The 23765-nt window shown below is 35.7% G+C and overlaps 1 protein-coding gene across 11 annotated transcripts in view; it reads right to left on the reverse strand.

Annotated features, from left to right (window-relative positions):
* Window positions 1-20161, reverse strand: part of Dgkb (diacylglycerol kinase beta) — a 645864-nt gene extending 625703 nt beyond the window's left edge. For 8 of the 11 annotated variants that reach the window (XM_063238993.1, XM_063238976.1, XM_063238970.1 and 5 more), the window contains exon 1: window positions 8019-8433. The gene's annotated coding sequence lies outside the window, so the exon portion shown is untranslated. Of the gene's footprint in view, window positions 1-7512; window positions 7650-7890; window positions 8434-20088 lie in introns of those variants that run through there. The other 3 variants (XM_063238955.1, XM_063238943.1, XM_023565094.2) reach the window with 3 other exon arrangements.
* Between the last annotated feature and the right edge of the window lie 3604 nt (window positions 20162-23765).

The following is a 23765-nucleotide window of genomic DNA, read 5'->3' on the forward strand; positions in this document are numbered from 1 at the left end:
CCTGACTAAGGTGGCTTTGCTTCGCTCTGCCTCTTTCACCAAAGGGATGTGATTATTGCTATAGTATCTTGTCCATTCCATCATCAGTACTTAACCTACCTTAACCTGGCACAGGGCTTCACAGAGTAATGGGTCAAAGACCCAGGGATGAAATAGGAGGCAGGGTCTTGGCTATAAGCAGTTCTGTCTCTTAAGTAATAGCGTTAATATCTCCAACTGAGCAGAAACTTAAGGTTTTCAGAAAGAGCTGAATATTACATATAATTTCCAAATCACACACCAGGAAAAGCATGACAAGCAAAAATTCCTCAGTCTTACTTTTTTTTTTTTTTTCTTTAACTAGCCAAGGGATTCCTTGGTGAAAAGCCAAGGAAAGAACACTGCCTTTATATTTCTGTATCAGCAAAACAAGTTGCTGAGTAATCTACAAACTCATCTTTTCTGCTTGAAGCTGTTTTCAGGTCAAGGATCCAGCAATTCTTTCCCACAGCTCTTCTATTTCTTCCTCCTTTCTGGCTCATGTAACTCAAAGGGAATTGATCTGGGTAATAACGGGCTTCCTCAGAGGTCACGTTTTCCCAGGATGCTTAGCTACAAAGACAGAGTTGTCAAGAGAGATTAAAGCAGAGTATTATTTGTTATACCAAATGGATGGCATTGCTATGTTTTAAGAATGCAAAAGGGAGAAAAGAGAACTCTCCTCCTGCCTTTAGGTAATGGGAAAGTAATAAAAGTTTCTGAGGATTAATAGTTTGTCAGCTACTCCCCTGGATGCATTCTATATTTTCTAATGTATCCATGTTAAAAGTTATCTTTTTTTAGGTGACTCAATAAAAATCATTTGGGCAGCAGCACAGTACATGTCTAATATATGCAAGGTTCTGAGTTTGATTTCTACTACCCCCCACCAAAATCTTTTACGTAAAAATGATGAGTGGAATTTATAAAAAAAGAGAGTTTCTAAAGACATTTAATACATTTTATAACTCTCATTAGAAGTTTCTATTTATATAAAACTAAATTATAGACTCAAAATTCAGGTTTTGCCTAGATTTTTCTTATTACTGATACTTTATCCAAGACAGTCCAAGTAAATTGGAAATTATAAGGAACAAATATTTTTAATTTTATGATGTTCATTTTGTTCTGAAGTTGTTAGATTCTATGAAATGGATTTTACTTCCATTATCTCTGCTTCCTAAGAAGAAATCTAAACTATAGCATTTAAATCACTGGTTCAAGGTCAACCAAGTAGAGGATGACTTGAGCCCAAGGAATCTGAGTATGAAGACCAAATTTTCACACCCATATCATTATTAAAAAAGAACTTATGAAATTCAAATAAATCTCCTTGCCTATGGAGAGACCGCATATGCAGTTGATATAACCATAATATTATCCACAAACTCACTTCCTCCTGAACATTCAAATCACGTGATTCTTCAAAGAAAGAAAATACAAAGCAAGGTCCAGGTATCTCACCAGCGTAATATTATCCTAAGTAATCATTATTTTCAACAATGTTATTCTTTTAGTAAAAATCCAAATATGTTTTAAATGGTTCCCCCACACCATGCTGCCCATCTTTCCTCCCTCTGATTAGAATTCTTTGATAACTGATTAATGTGGATTATCAAGAATAAAATATAACGATCTGAGCTAAAATGTTCTCTCTAAAATGTATTGCAAGGCCCAGGGATGTAGCTCAATAGCACAGTACCTGCCTGGCGAGTGCAAGGTCATGAGTTCAATCCCCAGTATCAAAAACAAGGAGAAAAAAAAAGGAATTGCATTTAGAAAGCCATATTTTATATCCAGTCACTATTGTTACAATTGTTAAATACTTACTGAAAAATTCATAAAATCATTACAAATAAAATTCAAATTATTGCATAAGTAGAAAACGTGTCTTTGGAGGCAAGAGACTGAGGATTTTCTTTTTCTTTTTCTTTTTCACCCACTAGAAATCACTAATTCACTCTTCTGCTGAAATAGCTCATGTCTGCTTTCAGGAATGATCCTCCATTTAACCATGATTGAATTCAATTTTCTAAGGTATTTCTGCTTAAAGAAAAATGTTCAAGAAACAAATAAAAGCATTATACCACAACTTTGTACTATTACCGTATAAAAACAGAACTTCTTTGATGAACCTTTTATCCTAATATTTGTTTTTATTTACTCTCCATACATTAATTACTTAACACAAAGCTTTAGATGTAAATAAAAATGTCTATTTTACCGTCTAGAAATAAATCCCATCTGTCATATACCAAAATGCCATTTCCATATTCTAAATGTGTTACACTGGTTGACCAGCCCTAATTCAAAAACCTGAAATTAGAAATGCCTCCAAATCAGAAACTTAATGAGTATGGATATGATACCCCAAATAAAATATCTCACTCCTGATCTCATATGACACATTACAGTCAAAGCACAGGCACTCTAAATTACTGTGTAATGCTACCTTTGGGCTATTTGCATGAAGCAAATGTGAAACAAATAAACTTCATATATAGATAGGAGTCAAGAGACTCCAAGCTGTCTCGTTGTGTACATACAAACATTCCAAAATTTAAGACAAATCCCAAATCAGCAGCGTGTCTGGTGGCAAGTATTTTGAATAAGGTATACTTAACCAGAAGTACATAGGGCACAAAATGAGTTTTGAGTAGTTTATACTAATCATAAGTTCTACCTATTAAAATATACTCTGGTTCTTTATACATTGAAAGAAAACGCTCCAGTCTTTTTAGAGTATAGACTAAATATTGTGACAGTGGATCTCTCTATCTCTTCAGAGAATAAAATTAGAGCATTTAATCCAATTATTTAAGGGCATTTATGTATTGAGCTTTAATGCTCTTTTAGATGGTATGCTAAGCACTAAAGTTCTACAGACAAATAAGTCTCAGATCCCTTCTTCAATGCAGAAGAAGCCAGGTGGTTTCACTCATCTGTAGCATATCCAACAGCAAAGATAAGCACAGATGTTTCAGTGGAACCACAAGTAGGTTGACCAGTTGTAGAATCCTCAAAGTGTGATGACACATTAGTGTGGAGTGACACCAGAGGAGTTTGGATGTCAAGAAGTAAATGATAGAAAGGCAAGTCTAAGAAGAGACAGAGGAGGTGCAATGTAGCATAAGCCGTAGAGACTTATAAGCCAGGGACAGTGAGCAGTGGACTTAGAACATTTTAGTTAAAAGCACGGTCCATAGAACTAGACTGTTGGATTGAAGCCCCAGCTCTATTTCTGCCAGTCTGCAACTAGAAAAACAAAGAGTTTAACACAATTGCTGTTTCTTTAGTTTGCTCTTTTATAAAATAGGAAAGAAAATACTAATAAGAAAAGAAAATACTAATAAGCTATAGAAATACTGTTGAGATTAAATGCCCAAGATACTTACAAGAGTAACTGGGCATATATTACACACTCAGCAAAATTGCTACCATTATTTTAAACTGAAAGAGGATGGGAGCCAATGGAAAAGAAAGTCAATTTAATGCTATATTTAAAATCAGCCTTAGAACTCTCTTCCTGACCCCAACGTAAAATGCTAAAAAAACAAGAGAATGAATCAGGGCCAACATGTGAACAGACTTATAAAGCTTCAACCCAATGCATGCATCTGAGTACTTCCGTAGCGTTAGCTTTGGTTACGGGACATATTTATTGATATTCTGATTTTGAAGGTAGCAGCTGTTCCCTTCCTCGCATCTATAGCATTTGGCATATTGCCAATCAGAAATAACCGAGTCAAGGACATTGTGTTTCAAATTTACAATACAATACTAGCTCCCTATTAAAGACAAATTCTGTATTTCAAATTGTTGACTCAGATAATGCTTAAAAAAGAATTTCAGCTGCTTAAATTTAGCATACTGAGAAAGATCAATCTTAAAATATGACTTGGCTCTAAGCCCGTAACTTTTTCCCTTTATTCTTTCTTAGAGTTTGTTGTCTTTTGTGACAAGGAGGCCAGTGACAGTATTCACATCAGCCTCTGCAACTCTTCTCATTCTACCTACATCAATCATTTTGGTTTTTTAATTTTTGTTAAAGATGGTCTTTTGCCTCCTGACAAATTTCCAGGCAACAGATATGCAAGAAGCAGTGGTCTTTCCAGCAGTGTTTTTTCTCCCCAGTCATCATTGGATACCTCCTCACCCCACTTTGCTTTGCATCATAATTTTATTTTCTGCTTTGCAAAACTACACAAAGGAAATCTGAAGGTAAGCCTCCTTTGGACAATCAGACCTTAGGATTGTTAAAAACATGTTTACCACTATTTAAAGAGATCATTCGAGTATGAGACTTTAAAGGTCTTCATTCCATACACAGCCCAAATAATGTTTTAATGTCTCTTAGGATGGATTCTGGAATTAACCCCATCTCCTACCATGCCATCTTTTTATTTCCCTTTAGCCCCGCCCCACACACACATGGGCACACACTTTGTTTTTAGATCTCTCAACTACTTTCCTTTTTCATTAACTCTATCATCTTCCTTCCTGGTAGTGTTCCCAGATTCGTTTCCACAGTTTGTGAAGTCAAAGCAGAAATGAAACTGGAATGATCACTATGCCAAGTTTAGAGGCGGTGGTCCATTTAAGTCCCAAATTTGGTGGTTGCAATCTTGGGTATAGCAGAGCAGGGAAATCGCTATTACCTGCATGATTTCTCAGGTACTCATGACCAAATGCATCCTGGGAATGGTATGCTTACACCCCCTGACCCATAGCAGAGTACCCTTTCAATAGAACAGGCAGCAAAGTGATTAGAAGAGTTAGGCACATGAAGGTCTAATCCTACCCTATCATATACCAAACAAGTTGCTCTCTGCAATTTTTTAATTCTCCATGGGATTGAGTTTCCTTTCAGTGGGAGAGAATGCTGTCTCCTAAAGTTGTTGTAATATTTTTTAAATGTCATATTCAAACCACTGGACCTACTACTTCCAATTACTGTGCCCACAGCATACTCATTCATTGTATGACCAAATCATACATGGCAATAATCCAGGAAGCTCCTTAGAAGTTGAACCTCCTTCGCCATTAACACCAAATCGTGAATAAATGCGTGCAACTCTTACTTGATGTTATTTTATGTTGATGGTTTGTACAAGAGAGAAAATGGTAAAGTGGGAGACAGGCAGAACGACGATGCCTATTTACAAGGTTGCCTGAAGCATCCTCTGGGCCAGTGCTCCAGAAAAAAAAAAAAAAAAAAAAAAAAAAAAAAAAAGCATTACTCCGAAGAGAATTCTGTAATAGTGTTATGCATATATACAAATACAGCTCTGTTCCCAAGGACAGCCAGGAGCAGAAACTTCCAGGAAAGCATAATCTGAAAATGTTATTTCAAGTTTCAATATCACATCATAGTCATCATTGATGAACAAAATCATGTTTAGGGACTAATAGTCATATTTGATTGGTCAAGTCACAAGTTTTCTTTCAGTAGTGTGCAAGGAAAACCATGAGACACAGGATACTTTTCTAGCTTAGAGACTGTCTCAACCTCAATGGTTTAATTATGAAAATGATTGTTTTATTTTTAAAAAATTGCTCTGTCAATCTCTTTTTAAGACATAATATGAACTTTGTTTACCAGTAGGATGGGAAAGCCTGACTCAAAGTCATGTCTTTAGCTCAATTGTACTTACTGAAGGTTCTATCTTTAAAAAAATTTTCATAAATTGCTATCAATACATTTAGACTGATTTTCCTTTTCATCGTGAAATATTCAAGCTTAAAGTCATAGTGCATTTTAGAGTCACACGAAAATGCTTAACTCAGTCCAACTTACTTTTTTTGGCTTTTATGTAAATGTTTCTTTTGCTTTTTTATTGTTGTTAAAATTTGTAACCACTCTCTCATATATACTACCATAACATTGTCCTAGATATCTTACTCAATAATTCCTAAAGTCACCTGTAGAGCATATGCATAGAGAAATTTGATCCATGGAAGAGATTACCTATTTCAAATTAATTATTTCAACAAAACGTCAAAAATTCTAAGGAAGCCTTTATATTTTAGAATTATGTAAGATGAGTAATTAATTAGACAAAACAATTCAAATTACATCCTGAACATGTTTTATTTTTAGTCATGTAATGAAGATTAGATAAATTAGAGAAACAGTAATATAATTTAAAACAAATAATAGGATAAAAGTGACCCCTAATTTCCTCATTTTTCTTGACAAAGGACTTCAGAATTACCTTGCATTTCACAACAGTCATTTGAAAAGTCTCAAATTACCTCTTCCTACAGAGTTATACTAGCCTATGGAGATTCCCAGTATAGAAATCTAGATCTTGTTTTAGGTTACTTTTGTTCTCACAATAACCTTTCTTGGAGAAAAAATATAATAATACAATGTCTTCTCCCATGATCTTCCAATAAAGTCCAGCATTAGCCTTCCTATCATTTTTTCATTAAAAACAAACAAAACAAAACAAAAAATAATAGCAACAACAGAAAAAAAAATTAAAAAAAAAAATCTGTGTGGAAGGACTTGACTAAATAGTCCAACATAAGATTAATGATTTCTATTTCTCTTTTAGAAAAAGACCTTTCCTGTTCTGCTTGTGTTCATGGGTATTTGGTCATTTGTTTCATGGCGAGCTGGTCCTTTGCTGACCCATTTTTAGAAAAGTTGGTTATCTGCAAGGTTGAACAACCAGCTAAAGTTGTTCTTTTAAAAGTTTGGTAAGCCTTGGTGTTGGGCCACTGAACACTGCCGCTTAGTTTCCCAGTAAAAAAAGCCTTTTATGTAGAAATCACCACTTTGTAGTTTCCAGGAAGCCACAGCGTGGCAAGTGGAAAGGATGACTACCTGGGTGAGAAACTGAGGCAAGCTCCATCCCACCCATTGGCATATTTAAATGTTTATCATATCCTCAGCGTCGCCCAGGTTGTTGCCTAGCAGCTATCTAGAACGGAGTCACATTTCATCTGACTTCAATAAGGTAAATCAGTGACAGTTTGTCTCTGATTGTTTATTTTGCACATTAGGAAACAAACCTGAAGCGAAACTTACAATAACAAGTAGGTCATCTGAAATTCTAACCAGCCTCATAATTATTTGTTTCTTTTTTTTTTTTTTTTTTTTTTTTTTTTTTTTTTTTTTTTTTTTTTTTTTTTAATAAGCAAGCTGCCTTCTCATCAGTAACTTTCAAAGATCACTTTGGCAACAAATCTAGCATACTTCTTTTGGTATTTTCGCCTAAAATGGCAGTGGATTGGGCACTTTTGCAGAGGTAACTAACTAAAGGTATTCAGCAACAAATTAATTAATTAATTAAAAAATTAAAAAAAAAAAAAACACAAACAAAAAGAAAAGAGGACACGAGGGTTGTGCATGACCAGCTCAGGAGTCTGCAAGCCGCCCCGACTCTTGTCTCACGGAAAACACCCCGCCAGGCTCCCCAACTTGCCCGCCGCCCCCTCCCAGGCGCGGCCCCAGCCGCTGGGATCCGGCGAGCGCGCGGAACTCACCGCAGTGCGCTGCGGGCCGGCGAGGCGCGTCCCGGGCGAGGGCGAGAGCGCGAGCGGCCGCTTCTCGGGGCGCCGCACCTCGGCCGGGGACCCTCGGTCCTCACGCGCGCCCGCCCCGCGCTGTTGGGTCGGGGCCCCGCACGGCCAGCGCGGCTTCCCGGGAGCAGAGCCTCGCCAACTCCGCTCGCGGCATCCTGCCGCCCGCGGCCACCCCGCTCCCAGCTCAAGGCTCGGCCGCAGGAGCGGGCGCCCGAGGGGTGAATGACTTCCCAGAGACGCGCAGGCTGCCCGCAGCCCCCAGACCCCCTCGATCGTTCGCAACTCAAACCCAGAGAAGGATGCAAGTCAGTTTTGGCGTCACCCCCTCCCGAGGCGCACCTCCTCCTCCGCCGCCGCGGCCACCCCGGGGTTCCGGGCTCCCCCTCACGCCAGGATCACAGACGAGCTCGCGTTCTCCGTGCCAATGACACCCGGGAGCAGCCCGAATTGCTCAGAGACACAAATACCTGTTGTCCACAACTACAGCTCCGCTTTCACCTCTCGGAGTCCTTGATTTGCATGGAGACGCGTGGAGATGGGAAGTCTGAGCGGGCGTGTGTGTGTGTGTGTGTGTGTGTGTGTGTGTGTGTGTGTGTGGAGAGGCGGGCGATCTGCGCGGCTGCAACAGCCCTGCCTGGCTCCGGCTGCCACCGCTGTTGCTACTATCGCTGTTGGGGCGCAGGCAGAATGAGAAGGGCTGGCTGCACAGCTGTTTAACTGCTGGCTGAGTGATGACGGCGGGTGGGGAGACCGTGCAGGTAGGAGCAGCTGCGAAGGGGACTTTACACTGGATTCGCCACAACTGCTACGGTTCGGGGTGCGTTTCCCCTCCACCACAACAGCGGACAGCCCCCTCCCCGCTTTCTAACTCTGCAGTCTTTAGGGGTCATTCATTGTTCGGCCACCACCTGCCTAATCCACGTCCACCAATTGCAGCAGCTGCACACTGTGCTGCTGCATTCGCAATCGCTGATCTGGGAGCAGGTAACTGGAGGATGCACACGGGTAAAGTAGAAAAGCAGTTGGGTACCAAGAGGGAAAGTGTTATGGATATGCAACCAATCAGGGCACAGATGAAGATGATGATGTTGGAACCACGTGTGCAAAGTAATGCATTGGGTAATAAAAAGATATGCTAGTCAATAACCAAGTTATTTTAAAGAATGTGTGCAAAGTCTAATAGTTACTAAAGGCAAGGTCTGCTGGCCTAGATGTAGGACATCATCACACATGTGTTCCTTAGTAGTCTTCACTTTACCCTGGATACCCTCTGAAATGTCAGTGTTTTAATACCACCCTATCAGCTACAGATTTTGATGGAAAGTTGTTACTGCTCTCCAAGGTCTCACTTTCTCTCTGCTTATTAGGGACTCATCCTCTGTCCTTATTTATCTCAAACATAGTCTCAGGCAAGAGGATATCAGAATGTAGAAGCTAAAGACATTCTCAATCCCCCCCACACACACCCAAGGCTGGAATGCATCTTAATTCCTAACCTCATTTAGTCTAACAAAGATTTGTCTTGTTCTTGTTCTGTAATAAAATGGATAATCAATAACCCCTCCTAAATACATACATATACACATACACATACACAGACACACACACACACGCACATTCACACCAATTAACAGAACTATTAATATACTTTCAGACTTCATTTGTCTAAGCTAAACATAAACATGTCTTTTTGATATTGTTTGCAATGCATAACTTTAATTATTTCAGACTTGTTTTGAATACTTTTCATGTTTGCTATGTGTTTATCCAGTTGTAAGGTTCTGTGTAATCAGGGATAAGTTAAAAGGGAACGCAGGAAAAAGAAAGCCCCTGGAAATACAACAAAACCCCAAATGAACACAAGAACCCAGAAAGATTAAATAATACTTCTTTTCTGATTTATTTTTATAAAAATTACTTCCTTTAATCAAAGACCAGCTAATGAGAAAAGTGTTACCAATTATCCAATACTTACTTCTTCATCAAAATCAACTTAACTATAATAGCAACAGAAAAAATTATCACTTAATGTTATTTTTTTAAACTTATGCAATGGCTTATGTGCAAAACTTATTGGGAATTTTGAAAAATGTCAAAATGCTAATGAAACCCGATGTCATATTAGTTTTACATTTTCATGCTTTCAATATTAAATAACTACTATCTAAAACACAACTGCACTAAAAATATAGAGTAACTTCCTGTTTTTATATGTGTATACATATCAATCCAAAGAAGTAGCCTTCACCATTTAGAAACAAATAGTTTAATCTTAATCCACAGATTCCTTAAGTTTATTCCATCCCTCGACTTATCACTTAATAAATTTTTCAGGCTCTGATATTCCATAGTTTGGTTTTATTTCCCCTTAAAATTATTCATAATATTTTACATTTCAAATATATTTTTTAAAAGCACAAATTTTCTTCAGAGCCTTGATTTATTAGAATTTTTAAATACAAATAAGCACTGGTCTGCTTAGTGATGGAAGTACCATGGGAAATTGAAATATTTGCTAATGGGTGACACTAATTAGGAGGTTTTTAAATTACTGACATCCCTCTTGAAATTTAAAGTGAAACAATTTTCCAAAAAAAAAAAAAAAAGACCACATTTGGAAATAGATAAAGAAAGTCAGTTGAGGACTGATAAATAATTCTGAATTCCTAACCCTCAGAACTCAGAAATTTCTAATTTGTGAGAAATTTTACATATCGATACTTTGCAATCTGCTGTTCATTTCTCTAAAATGTATCTCTGGATTTTATAAATTTCATGGGAATCTTTGTGCAATTATCTAACAACATAGAGATAGGAAATGAATGTGCTGTATCCATGTGCATTAATAAAATAAATCATTCACATATGAAAATATAGAAATATGTCACGTTAATTTTCATCTAAATCTCACTCATAATGAAAATCTGTATTCCCAAAGTAATTAATTTAGCAATATTCTTTTACAGTAGGAAGTTTGCAAAGTCTTCCATGGCGCAAGCCAAATCTGTGTAGTTCATTCATGTAGCTCCAGCATCTAGCAAATGGCTCAGAACATGCCATGTACAAAATCAATAGTTTTTACCAAAAGAGTGAAGGAAAAAAAAATCTATGGGTCCAGGAAATTGAGAAGATAAATGATCTGGGATTAAAGATGGTTAAATCCTTCCTATCTTTTTCTGATGTTAAATAATTGTAGCACATTAAGGAAGTGACTCAGTTTTCATGGTCTCTAAGTATCCTTTCTGGTCTGTCACTCACAAACCTCACAAAACTGCACAATAAATATCCATGCCCAATATTATGCCAAATGGATTTTTACTTTCCAAATGCAATCAATAAAATTCTCTAGAATTTCATTTCCTGACCATTTTACGAACCAGAATCATAAAGGATTTTATTTAATCCTTGAGCAAAATACTTATAGAGCTGGCTTTACAGTCTTTTAACTTTCAATTCTGTACCTAACATTATGGTTACTACTTTACAAACTTAAAGAAAATAAATTAGTACACACTTATGATGTATGTGCATGAGTTCTTAAAACGATAGCAGTTTTCACTGACTTTTTGTTTCTCTCACTTAGATAGTTGTCAAAAAACAAGCAAAAACAAAAAATGACATTATTTTTAGTACTATGAATCTATTTTAATCAACTCCCTTGATGTAAACTAATGGTTAAAATTGTATTGTCATGTTAATTATATCCAAAACACTTACTGAACACCAATCATATGCAAAGTATTGGGACCAGAAATGCTGCTCAGTTAGTCATAGCACCTGCTTTTTAAAGAAAATATTGCCTCAAAAATAAATGTATCATTATCTTTTATTTGAACTGCCTAAGTACTCAATGTTTTAGAACAATCGAGTCATTGAAATTTATACACATGATTTAAATCAACCCATCTTGACTTTAGTGATGAGACTTGCTTTCTAAGTGGAACTGACTGTCATATAGAAACTCTCCCCCTGGATTCAAATCTATAAATCACTAGACATAAGTTGAAGGTTATGGGACACTCAGAAAAGTCATGATTTTATTGAACTTTCTTTAAAAAAAATAATGCTCATAAAATATTGCATTTGGATAGGCCCTTAGACCTCATGTAATTCAATTCTTGTATTTACAGTAGAGGAAACTGACCAGAGAGATCACTGTGGCTTTTTCTGGGAAGGTCGTTTTAGTCGTTTTCCACTGGACTCTGGTATGCCATGAAGCAGACACATTTCAATTTCCAGCTCTCTAATGGCTAGCTGCATGACCTTGGACAAATTTTCTCTCCTGTGTACTGAGGATAATTATATAGTGGTTGAGGGAATCAAGGAATATGAATCATGTAAAATACACAGAAGGGTGCCTGGCAGAGCTCCTCATATCCCTGTGCATGCATATGAACACACTCGTGCACACACACACACACACACACACACACACACACACCCTCCAGAAGATCAGTTTTTATGACTAATGCATCTGCTTTTCTTGAATCCCTTTCTGCAGTTACTAAGTGCAGAACTTATGAATTAATATTCGTGTATGTATCTGTAAGTAAAGTTATATTTCAGTGAAGATGGTAGAATATATATGGTTTCTTTAGCAGTAGTAGGCATATCAGTGAACTGGGAGGAAACTGTTAAATCTGGGAGTGAGGATGCTTCCTCTTCCAAAAAAGGTAATTTGGCGATGTAAAGCAGTCTGATTGAGCAATGAAAAAATCACACAAGTCAGTGAGAAAGCTATACACTCCTTTTTCAGGCACCTACAACACGTGAGTGCCCAAGCTAGATACATATTTAAGGAATGTAGAATTATAGAAAATGCAACAAAAAATAATTTAAAGCACAACATAGGAAAGCTATGACCAAGAAATTGTAGTTTTTGCAATGGGAGCTACATATGAGAAATTAGCAGGCTGTAATAGAGCCCAGCCATTTATTTGGCTGTCTTAGTGATGGATGTATAGTACGGTATAATTGATTGAGCAATGGTATTCCACATAGAGTTCCTGAAAGTGGCCACATTTTATATTGCATGACCTCACTTTATTATGTAGACCAATGGTTTATAAAAAGCAAAGGCACACATATACTGGTTGTTTGTTTGTTTTTCTTTTTTTGTCTAGAAAGGCAAGAGAGACATATTTAACGACCTCTTCTGTGCCTGCTCTAACGTTTCAAGGCTATCCCTCAGCTCGCCCTCACATGCCAGAGGCCATTTCTGTGTTTGTCTGTATACTAGATTTATAGGACAAATTATATCCAAATTTTTGCAGAACTCTGCAAAAAGAAGGCACTAAAAGGATTTTCAAATTGCATTGATATGTAGGATCAAATAATTGCACTGAATCATAGTTTAAATAGAAAAGATAATCTCTATTCAATATTTGAATCTTTTAAAGACCATTCACAAATTTCAAGAAAATCAGTACAGAAGGTATAAGCAACTAAAGTGATTAAATCTAGTTTATATTTTATAGTATGAGAATAATTTAGGATAAAATGCAGATAGAAGGAGGCTTGAGTAGGTTTTGTTGTTGATGCTGCTGCTGCTGTATTTGATTTAACCTTAAAGTAAAATTTGACTAAATTGCAATTTGGATCTCTGTAACTTTCAGAAAGGCCAGTAACTTAAAAAAAAAAAAAAAAAGGTCTGTATAAAACTGCAGTGGTAATGATAGCTACCTGCACTGTTCATTAAACATGGAAATACATGGGGCTGGTGATTTAGCTCAGTGGCATAAGCACTTGCCTTGCAAGCACACGGTCATGAGTTCGATCCCTGGTACCAACAACAACAACCAAAAACTTAAAAAAATGGAAATACATGTAGATTAGGTATAGAGATGGATTTAGAAGATAAGGTTTTTTAATAGACACATGAAACACAATTGCAGAATCTGAAGAACAAATTTCACTATCCTTAACCTCACTGTTGTAAAATCAGTCCCTGCATGGTATTTTTCTTTGAAGCTAGTTTTAGAAACTAAAGATTCATTTTCCAATTGATTTTCTCAATATATACTGACTGGCAGGTACGTTTGGAAATTAAAATAATAAAATGTGTTTGCAAAGAAGGAAAAGTCATGATTAACCTCAGTTAAATGTAATAAAGTGTCTAATATTCTTTGTCATGATTTTCTATTGCACAATTCCTTTGCCTCCATCTGGAAGAATAGCAGAGGGAAAGCGCAGTCGTGTTTGTGACCCACCCAGCCCAAACAGCTGTGACTTTAAAAGCCAATTCATTACATCCTGTAGTGAATGATTTCTTGTCTGCATATTGTAACCACATTTTTAAATGTCAGATGATCAGAAATCTTAACATAAAGAAAAATTGCCTGAAAGAGGTGATATTTTTGCAAAATCATAGTCTAAAAATTCTTTTATGCTTTAGAGAGACTATCCTTTTTATTAATATCTACATGATATCTATATCTATATCTATATCTATATCTATATCTATATCTGTATCTATATCTAATTGCAATTCATCTTCATACCACTTCTTGGAATATTGTGAGAAGGTATTCAATAATGAATTGGAAATAAAGGCTTCATTTGACACTTATTTGTAGTTTATAATTATACAGAACCAAAGACTTCAAACTAACTTCTTTTGGCTAACATTCAAAATTAAAATTTCACATGGTCTTCCTTATATGTTATTTTGCCTACAAGAATAAATTTCACAATTGAAGCAGTAAGTTAGTACTTCTAAAAGTCAATTACTCTTTACTCAATTTGCGTGCTCTGAATTCAGGGATTATTTGCCCTGGAAGTATTTGTACATCAATAGGGCATAAAAACAGTGGGGAAACTGTCAGGCACTGTAATAATCATGACAAGCTGTGATGTCATTCATGATGCTTTATGCAAACAAAAAATGCTACTAAACATCATAAAAGCAAATACATGTGAGAAACAATTCACTTTTATGGAACTATTTTTCTGAATTGTTTTAAAAAAAACTGAAATAACATTTTATGCTCATTTGTTTTGTCTTTTGTGCATCAAAACATGTTTATTTTTATTAACAACAAACATTTTTGTGCTAGTCTCTAGGACCTATATAATAAAGAATGTCACCTCTATTAATTATTACCCCTATCATATGAGACAGACACTATGTCACTTGCAATTTTCAGTTGAAGATACAGAAAAACAAAGAGGTAATTCACCTTGAGGATACATGATGGTGGGGAAACCAAGGTCAATTGTGTCTTCACAATGTGGCTGTAGAGGACGCTGTAACAGCTCAGCCATTTTACTTCTACAACGTAAATGCCATTTAAATTTGAAATTATGTTGTCTAAGGCAACATAATAGAAGCTTGATTAAGCTATGTTCAATAAGTATGGAATGTAATTAATACCTGAAATGTCAATCATTTACACTAGCTTTGTATCAGCTAAAAGTACAGTTGCTAATACACACTTTCTGAGCACTTAATGTCATGAAGTATATAAGGTACACTCTATTTGATGTATATGTCAGGCATATATGACATAAAATGATTTATTAAACTTTAAACTCAAACTTTCTTATGTTATATTCTTTTTATAATTATGACTTACAACCCACATTTTAAGCAAAGATGAAGTTTTTATAACTGAAGGCACTGATGAGAATCCCAAGTAGACAAACCCATAGGTTTGGAAAAAACAGTCTACATTTTGAAGAAAAACTCCAAAAATAATGCAACAGATTAACCAACTATTCCTGAATTTGCCACTTCAGTTTTAGACGTGGACCACACTTGTGTGTGTGTGTGTGTGTGTGTGTGTGTATGTGTCTGTGCCTGTGTCTGTGTTTTGAGTGTTTATTATAATTTATAGTTTGTGTAAGATAATTTATCAGAAGAAATGACTATATAGATCCATTAATTCACGTTGACTTTATAAAACAAATATGCAGGGAAACATAATACATTACTATATTCATCGGTGGTTTTGTTTGTCTGTTTGTTTACTTTTCTGGGGATTCAGCCTAGGGCCTGTGTATGCTGGCCAACCACTGTGGGCTGAGTTACATTGTTAGTCTTACTTATATGTTTTTCTCTCTCCAATTACATTTTAAACTCATAGGTAGGACAAAATACTATATTAATTTTTATTTTAATTTTTTGGAAGATGTATCGGATGGGAAATTTTCAAAAAAAAAGTATATTTGCAAAAATTGTATGAACGGTTTTATAAGGATCTGTCCAAATGCTGAAAGTATTTTATAAGTTCAATATTGTAAATTTATCCCAAGAAAGGTACTTGAAAATTCACAGTTCAGCATTAGAGGCCCATATATCATATTTTCTTATTTTTCTTTCACAATGCTTAAAGTACTTATTATTTAATAATAAGTACTTATTATTTAATTATTTTAAAAGTACTTATTATTTAATATTCATCAAGCTCAGCAATATAACAGTAACACTTATCTCTATGTCCTGTACCTCTTCACAGAGCTTGGTGGTTACTACCTTGAATCTCAGTGCTCTGCGAGACTGAGACAGAAGAATCACAAGATGGAGTCCAGCCTGGGCAATATAGTGATTTTTTACAAGACCCTGTCTCACAATAACAAATAAAACTAAAAGGAATTAGCAGTGCAATTCAGGGTCTGGCTCTGGCTTCAATTACCAGTACCACACATATGCATGCATACACACACACACACACACACACACACACACACACACACACGTGCTGTCTAAGTCTAAATTCAACTAATGAATTTATGATTAATCTATCCCTGTTTCTATGAGAGTTTTCTTTAATATGCAGACTGGATTGTCCACATCTTTGTGTTTGTCCATGTGAGATTCTCATGAGTGCCTTAAGTTACAAGAACTTTACCTTTGCTCTAAGTCTGGGTCAACATCCGGGTACCATGACCCAAGGCAGTCAAACTGATGCAACACTATGTTTTATGTTACATTAGATGAGAAATCAAAGATAAGACAATAAAAATGAGAGAAATTAGCTAATTTAATGAATCATTTTTGATATGCATTTTGTTCTTTTGCTTACATAGTACCATATTAATATATTTTGCTAAATCAATACAAAAATGCCAGATAAGAGAGCAACAAATAACTAAATCCTTGGGCTATGTTCAAAACGCATTTGAATTCTTATTGTTCTATACTTGTTTTAGTTCCTCTTTGCTTCTGCACAGGGAGAGGTTTCCTCTGATAAAAAACTCTGATTTTTCTAGATTATAATTTTATTGGAATGCAAATCAAGGTATCTATGCAACCAAGACCAAGGGGACCTATTTTAAAGCACAGTTCTGAGCTACCCAAACCATGTGAAGCTATTGGAGCTAATAAATTTCTAGCAGAAACAGCCTCTGACAGTTCATGTCCAAATAGTCCTAAGTCCTAATATTTCCATGATAAATTTTAGTTTGTCAACTACTTGTCGAATGGTATAATTTTGCACCAAGTAATGAGAATATGTTTAACTAGACTCCAATTAAAGCATTAGTCTTTAGATGAAGCAGCTCTTACACATGTAGAGTGCACCTCAAAGGACTGAGTTTATCAGCAGAACGATTCGGATGATCTGCCCACTGCTGATACCTAAAATGTATTAAAATAAAAAGAGAAAAGTACCAGGAGGATCAGGATGTAGGCTGCTAAACACTTTACATGAGAATCCAGAACTACTGTAAGGTGCTAACATGAAAAGTATTTAGTTTTTTGCACATCCATTCACGAAATTCATCACAGTTCCTTTCCTTAGCCACAATCAATGGGATTTAGTAGATGCCTATTTGTCAAGGTGCCTGCTTTATGGCCTCTGTCATATGCATGACGTCAATGGTGGCTTCAGCCTCCATTTCTCTTGTAAGGTGCTTAGTGGCCCAGATATCTGGTCGCCCCACACATACTCACCTATGAGCCACCTACAGACCAGCTTTTATGTCAGACTTTTATATGAAAAACTCTGTTCTTTTTCTCTCGAGTTGTTCCTCGTTAAGGCACTGGCTCTTATTTATCTTGTCAAAGAAAATTGGTCTATTATTTTCATTACATTTATGCAATATGTTCTCTTCAAGGCTCCCACTTCAGTCGACATTCTTACTCAAAACAGATGACTTTGCCTTGTACTTCATAAAGAAACAGAAGCACGTCAAGCATCTTGCTCAGCCTTGTTAGCCTTAGACAGCCTTAGACAATCTTGCACCACGGATTGGTGAGTCTTCAGGCTACTGTCCTGATCTTTCCCATCATATCCTTGCTCAAATGTCTTTTTGTCCTGTCATACTGATGCCTCTGTAACCCATCCTTTCTACTTAGTGACTCTTTATTTTAGACTCAGATTTTTTTCTACATCTGGGGAACACAAAGTTTGAACTGCCCATCAATTTCCATAACATGTGTTCAGCAATTATATTTTCAAAGCTATTGTCACTTTCCTATTTGCTCTAAAATCTATATCAATGTTCCTATTACCCCCATGAAAATGTGTAAGTTTTAAGGCAGGCATCATCAACATCATCATATTTACTATCCTTGTACAAGAAAATTGTGTCCTCTGTACCAGACATGATGTTAGGCACAGTAAAGTAAAACACACACACACAAACACACACACACACACACACACACACACACACACACACACACATACACAATTTCCCTTACACTGTGGATTTTAAATGAGGCACAGACTGAAAATGCATTGAGAGCAACAGTAACAGTAAATGGGCTGGGAAAGAAAAGAGAACACAGTTAAGTGGAAATATGAAGGAAATGGAATGGAAGTTTTCTCCGTAATAGTTGCTATTTGAGAAGAATTGTCAAGGACGAATCAATGAATATATAAAAGGTGAATTCTCCTGACTTTCCAGTCTCAATTCTGTATTCAAAAAGCCTGAAAGTCATTAGTCTCACTTTCAGAGTAAGAACAAAATGAAAATCAGTGTCCATCAGATTCATCAGAAAACTGAAGCAGGGGATCACCCCAAAGATGAAAAGATCAGCAAACCATGCCTAAAATCACAGCTGAAGTCAGTTTCCCACACAAGTCAGTGGAGGCAGGGAATGGTAATGACATTTAAGCCTGGTCCTCCAAATACTCACAGAGAAGGCAGGAGAAAAATCCCTTCCCCTTCCACTTTGGGAGAGAAAAGGAAAAGGTAACTCGTTTGCCATACAATAGGGGAAAGCATGCAGTTTGCATCAAGCTCATATGTTCCCTATAATAAGACAGCTCTCAGTGACAGTACTCTGATCTGGGGAAGGCCAGCTACAACTCAAGGTGCAGCTTCTATTCTTATTTTATATAGAGATGAAAAGCAAAGGGTCAAATGACGAAAAACAATATATTTATCTAAGGACACCACCAAAGGGTTCAGAGCCACCCAAAACACCAATATTTATCCACAGAATTCTATGAGTTTCCTATCAGTAACATGCACCACTCAGTCACAACTGAGAACATGCAAGATGCGGACCATGATTTAAATGGAGTCCTCAAAGAAAACAACAATTAATGGGAAGAAAAAGAAACCAGAGGAAGTTTAATCCCCGCTGTGTCATCTACAGTACAGCAAACATTGAATGGGTTCTCAGCCTTATCAATGAAAATCATCCCAATAAAGCATCATTACTTAGTTTTATTGCAAAACAACATGTTTGTCTTACAACAAAAATTATTTAAGTAGGAAATAAAGCAATGATTAATTTTTCTTGTTTTTTTTTTAAATTTATTTTTGGTAGTACCTGGAATTGAACTCAGGGCCATACGCTTGCTAGGCCATCACTCTACCTCTGAGCTACATCACCAGTCCAACAGTGATTAATATTAATTTTTGTTGAATACAGACAACGTTCAACAGAGACAGGTAACACTGTGAGACAAATATTTTATGAAAAAATCAAATGGGAATGCAAGAAAGCCAAAACCTCTAGCATGGTAATAAAGATATTCAAGTTTTAAAATGGCCTTATTAACAGACTGAACAGAGCTGAGAGGAGAACCTAGCGTCTTAAAAATATGCCCAACGTGTTTACTGAAAATTAAATGCAGCAGAAAAATAAAGGAAAATTAGAACGGGATATACAAGAATTATGAAGTGATTAAAAATGGGTATAATATAAATGTAACATAATGGAGATTATCTTAAGGACAAGGAAAAGACTAAGAAAGAACGTGAAGAGATATTGTGCAGCTGGGAATTCTCCAAAATTAACAAAAGCTTTGAGAATACCAGGAAGGAAAAAAAAAAAATCCAAAACCAAAAACAAAAGAAACCAGAGCCAGGCCCATAAAATTCAAACTGAAGAAAAAGCAAAGTCAGACAAAATTTTCAAAGAAGTCAGCAGAAAAAAGTGGCTGGTCTCTGGAAGTAAAAGAATAAGAATATGGAATATTATTAAGTGTAAAAAAAAGTTCACTAAACTCAAATTTTATATTCAAGGCAAAAGTAAAGGAGTAGATTTTTTTTTTTTTTAATCTCTTGATACAGGTTCTCCCTATGCAGTTCAGGCTGGCCTTGAGCTCATTTCGTAGAACAGGTTGATCTTGAACTCACCATAATCCTCCTGCCTCAGCCTCCCGAGTGCTCGGATTACAGGTATGCACTGTCACACCCCGCTGAAATACCTTTTCAAAAAGAAAAACATCAAGAATCTATCACCTTTGTGCTAATCCCACCTATTAAAAAATTCTTACATAATTGATTCAGATGAAATAAAAGTATTTGGAAACTGATTTATCAGATAAGTGAAAACTGAAAGCAAATTTTTAAAAAAGTATCTTCTTTATTATAATATACTATTATTATTTTAATTGTATAATTTATGGCATACCTTGTAATAATTTTGCATATATATATACATATATATATATATATATATATATATATATATATAATACGTAAAGATCAGGTCAGGATAAATAACATTTCTATGTCCTCAAACTCTGAAATTTATTTACCAGTTAACAATATAGAATAATAGAATATTGACTGGTATTATTATATTGTATTTTTATATAACTTACTTTGAATATTTTTATCCTGTTTCCTCCTCTTCACTCCCTCTGCCCCTTTCCACAGCTCCAATAATTTACCAATAATCTACCTTCTACTTCTATAGAAATCTACCTTCTATATTAATGTACTCACTTTTTTTTCCTGGATTGCTCATATAAGAGAAAAAGTGATATTTTACTTTGTGACTGACGTATTTCAACTAACCAAACAATCTCCACTTGCATCAATTTTTCTGTAAATAATGTGGTTACATTCTTCTTTATGGTGTAATTACATTCCATGTGATACCACACCATTTCTCCATATATCTCTCAATATTCTGTTTTCATAGCTTGTCTATAGTGATTACACTGCAATACATGTGTGTACGCAAGGGTCCTACAGTATGCTGGTCTGAATTTGGGTTGAATTGTAATAATTCATGTCTAGTTCTGATTCATGAGACACATGTGCTCAGAAGCATGGCACTAATGGGTTTATCTCACTGCCTAGCTCCTCTCTAAAATCTCAACTTCCTGTTCACCATGAGATGAACAAGACTTCATGGCTATCCTGCCATGAAACCAGTCCATGATGGACTGAAGTGTGAATCAAAACAAACCTTTTTTCCTTTAAATTGTAGGGTGGCAGGTACTGTGTCTAACTTAGGAGGAAGATCCTTAGAACAGACATATGCCAATGAGTGCTATAGCTACATCACATTGTTATGTATACTTTGACATTCTTGGGGAATCTCCATACTATTTGCCATCATAGTTCTACTAGTTCATGTTAGTATCCATTGTGTACAAGAATTCCTTATCTTTTCCCACCATGTATATTCTCCAGTTTATATGTTTTCTTGTATGTTTTATGATAGCCATGCTGACTGCAGTGAGATGAAATCTCAATTGCATTTTCCTAAATTCTAACGATTAATTTTCCTAAATTTGCTCAACATTTTTGACATATTTATTAGTCATTTGTACTTCTTTAAAAAGTGTCTGTTCAATTCATTTACCCATTTATTTCTTGGTTATTTGTTTTGTGGAGTTAATTTTTACTAGTTCTTTATGTGTTCTAGATATTAAACCTCAAAAAAAGAGTAACTCACAAAAATTTTCTTTCACTCTCTAGAACTGTCCCTTTACTCTATTGATGGTACTTTGCTGCACAGAAGCTCTTCAATTTCTTGATTCTTGCTAATTAGGGTCCTTTGCATGGAGCACTTCCCTATGTTTATATCTTCAAGGTGTTTCTGTGCTCTCTTCTAGTAATTTCAGTTTCTATTATTTTCACCTCAGTTTTTAGTCAGTTTTGATTTGAGCTCAGTACAAATGAGGGATGCTGATCTAGTTTTTAGCCTTCCGCATGTGGATATGCAGATTTCTTAGCATTGTCTATTAACAGTGCTGTTTTTTTCTCCAGTGTATATTTTGGTCCTGTTGCCAAGATGGCTGTATATGCATGGGTTTGAGTCTGTACTGTGTGCATCACTGTCTTGGGCAGAACCATGTTCTGGAGTAGTTTCTAGGTCTTCCAAAAAGAGTTGTATCATCTGCATATGGGGTAATCTGACTGTATCTTTTCCCATTTATACCTTGCATTTCTCTTCTGCTTGCCTAATTTCTCTAACATCTTAAGTACTATACGAATAAGAGTCATGAAAATGAATTCCATTTTCTTGGTCCTGATTTTATAATAACCATTCATTTTTTCCCCTGGTCATTATAATGTTGGTCAAGGGTTTGTTGTACATGGCTTTTATTACTTTGAACAAAGGGATTTTTTTTCACTGTTTCCTTCGGGGTTTATAATGAGAGGATGCTGAATTTGTGGGAATGATTTTTCTGAAAATCAGTTGAGATTTGGTAATTTTTATCTTTTATTATATGTATGTAGTATATTTATTGGTGTACATATCTTGAACCATCTCTGAATTCCTTTGCTTATGATCTTTGTAATGTGTTATTGAATTTTGTTTGAGGGAATCTTATTGAAGATTTTGCAAATATGTTTATTGATGATATTGGCTTGTCATTTTCTTTTGTTCTTGTTGTTAGGTCCTTGTCTACTTTTCAAATCAGAGTGGCTTCATAGAGTGAATTAAGAAGTATTATTCCAATTTTGTTTAATGAAAATTTTTCAGGTAACTGGTAATAATTCTAAAGATCTGGTAAAATTTAGCTGTGAATTCATCAGGTCCTTTATGTATCCTTGTTTCTTATTCTTTCAATCTCACTGTTTGTCATTAATCAACTTAGAGTTTTATATCATTTGTTTATACTTAGAAGGTTGCATTTTTCTAAAAATATGTCTAATTCCTCTAGACACTTCAATTTATAGTAGTATGAGTTTTCAAAATATTTTCTAACAATCCTCAGAATGTCAGCAAAGAATTCAATTAGTGGAGTGAAGAAACATCTACAGAATAAAAAAAAAAAAAAAAATAAATAAATAAATAAATAAAACCTATTTGCCAGTTATTCCTGAATAATACTACCTAGAACTCAAGAAAATTAGATCACCTAAAACAAAAGACCCAATCAAGAAATGGGCTAGTGAAATGAATAAACATTTTTCAGGTGTACAAATGGCCAAGAAATGTATAAAGATTTTCAACTTGTATGGCCATTAATAAAATACAAATTAAAGCAGCACTTAGATTCCATCTGCCACAGGGAAAGAAGTCATGGTGTGGTATGTCTGTAGTGATGAAAGAACTCGCCTACTTTTTTGGTAGAAATGCCAACTAGTACACAGTATGGAAATCAGCATGGGGATTTCTCTAAGAGCTAAAATTAGAAATTCTCTGTGACCCTATTGAATCCTGGAAGTATTCAGTGTACCCATCAACACACGAATAGATAAAGAAAATGTGGTATTAATAAACACTCGTTAGGTATAAAGGAGGGTACATTTAAGGCATTTGTAAGAAAATGGATACATTGGAAAATACAATATTGACTGAAATAAAACAGTCACACAATCTTAAATATCTTATAGTATCCACTATTTGAGTAAGGTGAAGTACAAAGAGAATACTAAAGGATAAATAGACAAACAACAAAGAGAGCTCTAGGATTCTTTGTTTTGTTTTGTTTTTGAGATAAGGTGTCATTATGTAGTTTTCTACAGCTTCAAACTCATGGTGGTCCTCAGACTGTAGAGCGCTGGGTTTACAGGCATGCATGAAGGACAGGATAGATCTCTTAGAAATGGAAAAGGAGCCAGGA

Source organism: Cavia porcellus, unplaced genomic scaffold, assembly GCF_034190915.1.
Source record: "Cavia porcellus strain 051 isolate PalLab524CR breed Dunkin Hartley unplaced genomic scaffold, mCavPor4.1 scaffold_2, whole genome shotgun sequence".
NCBI lineage: Eukaryota > Metazoa > Chordata > Mammalia > Rodentia > Caviidae > Cavia > Cavia porcellus.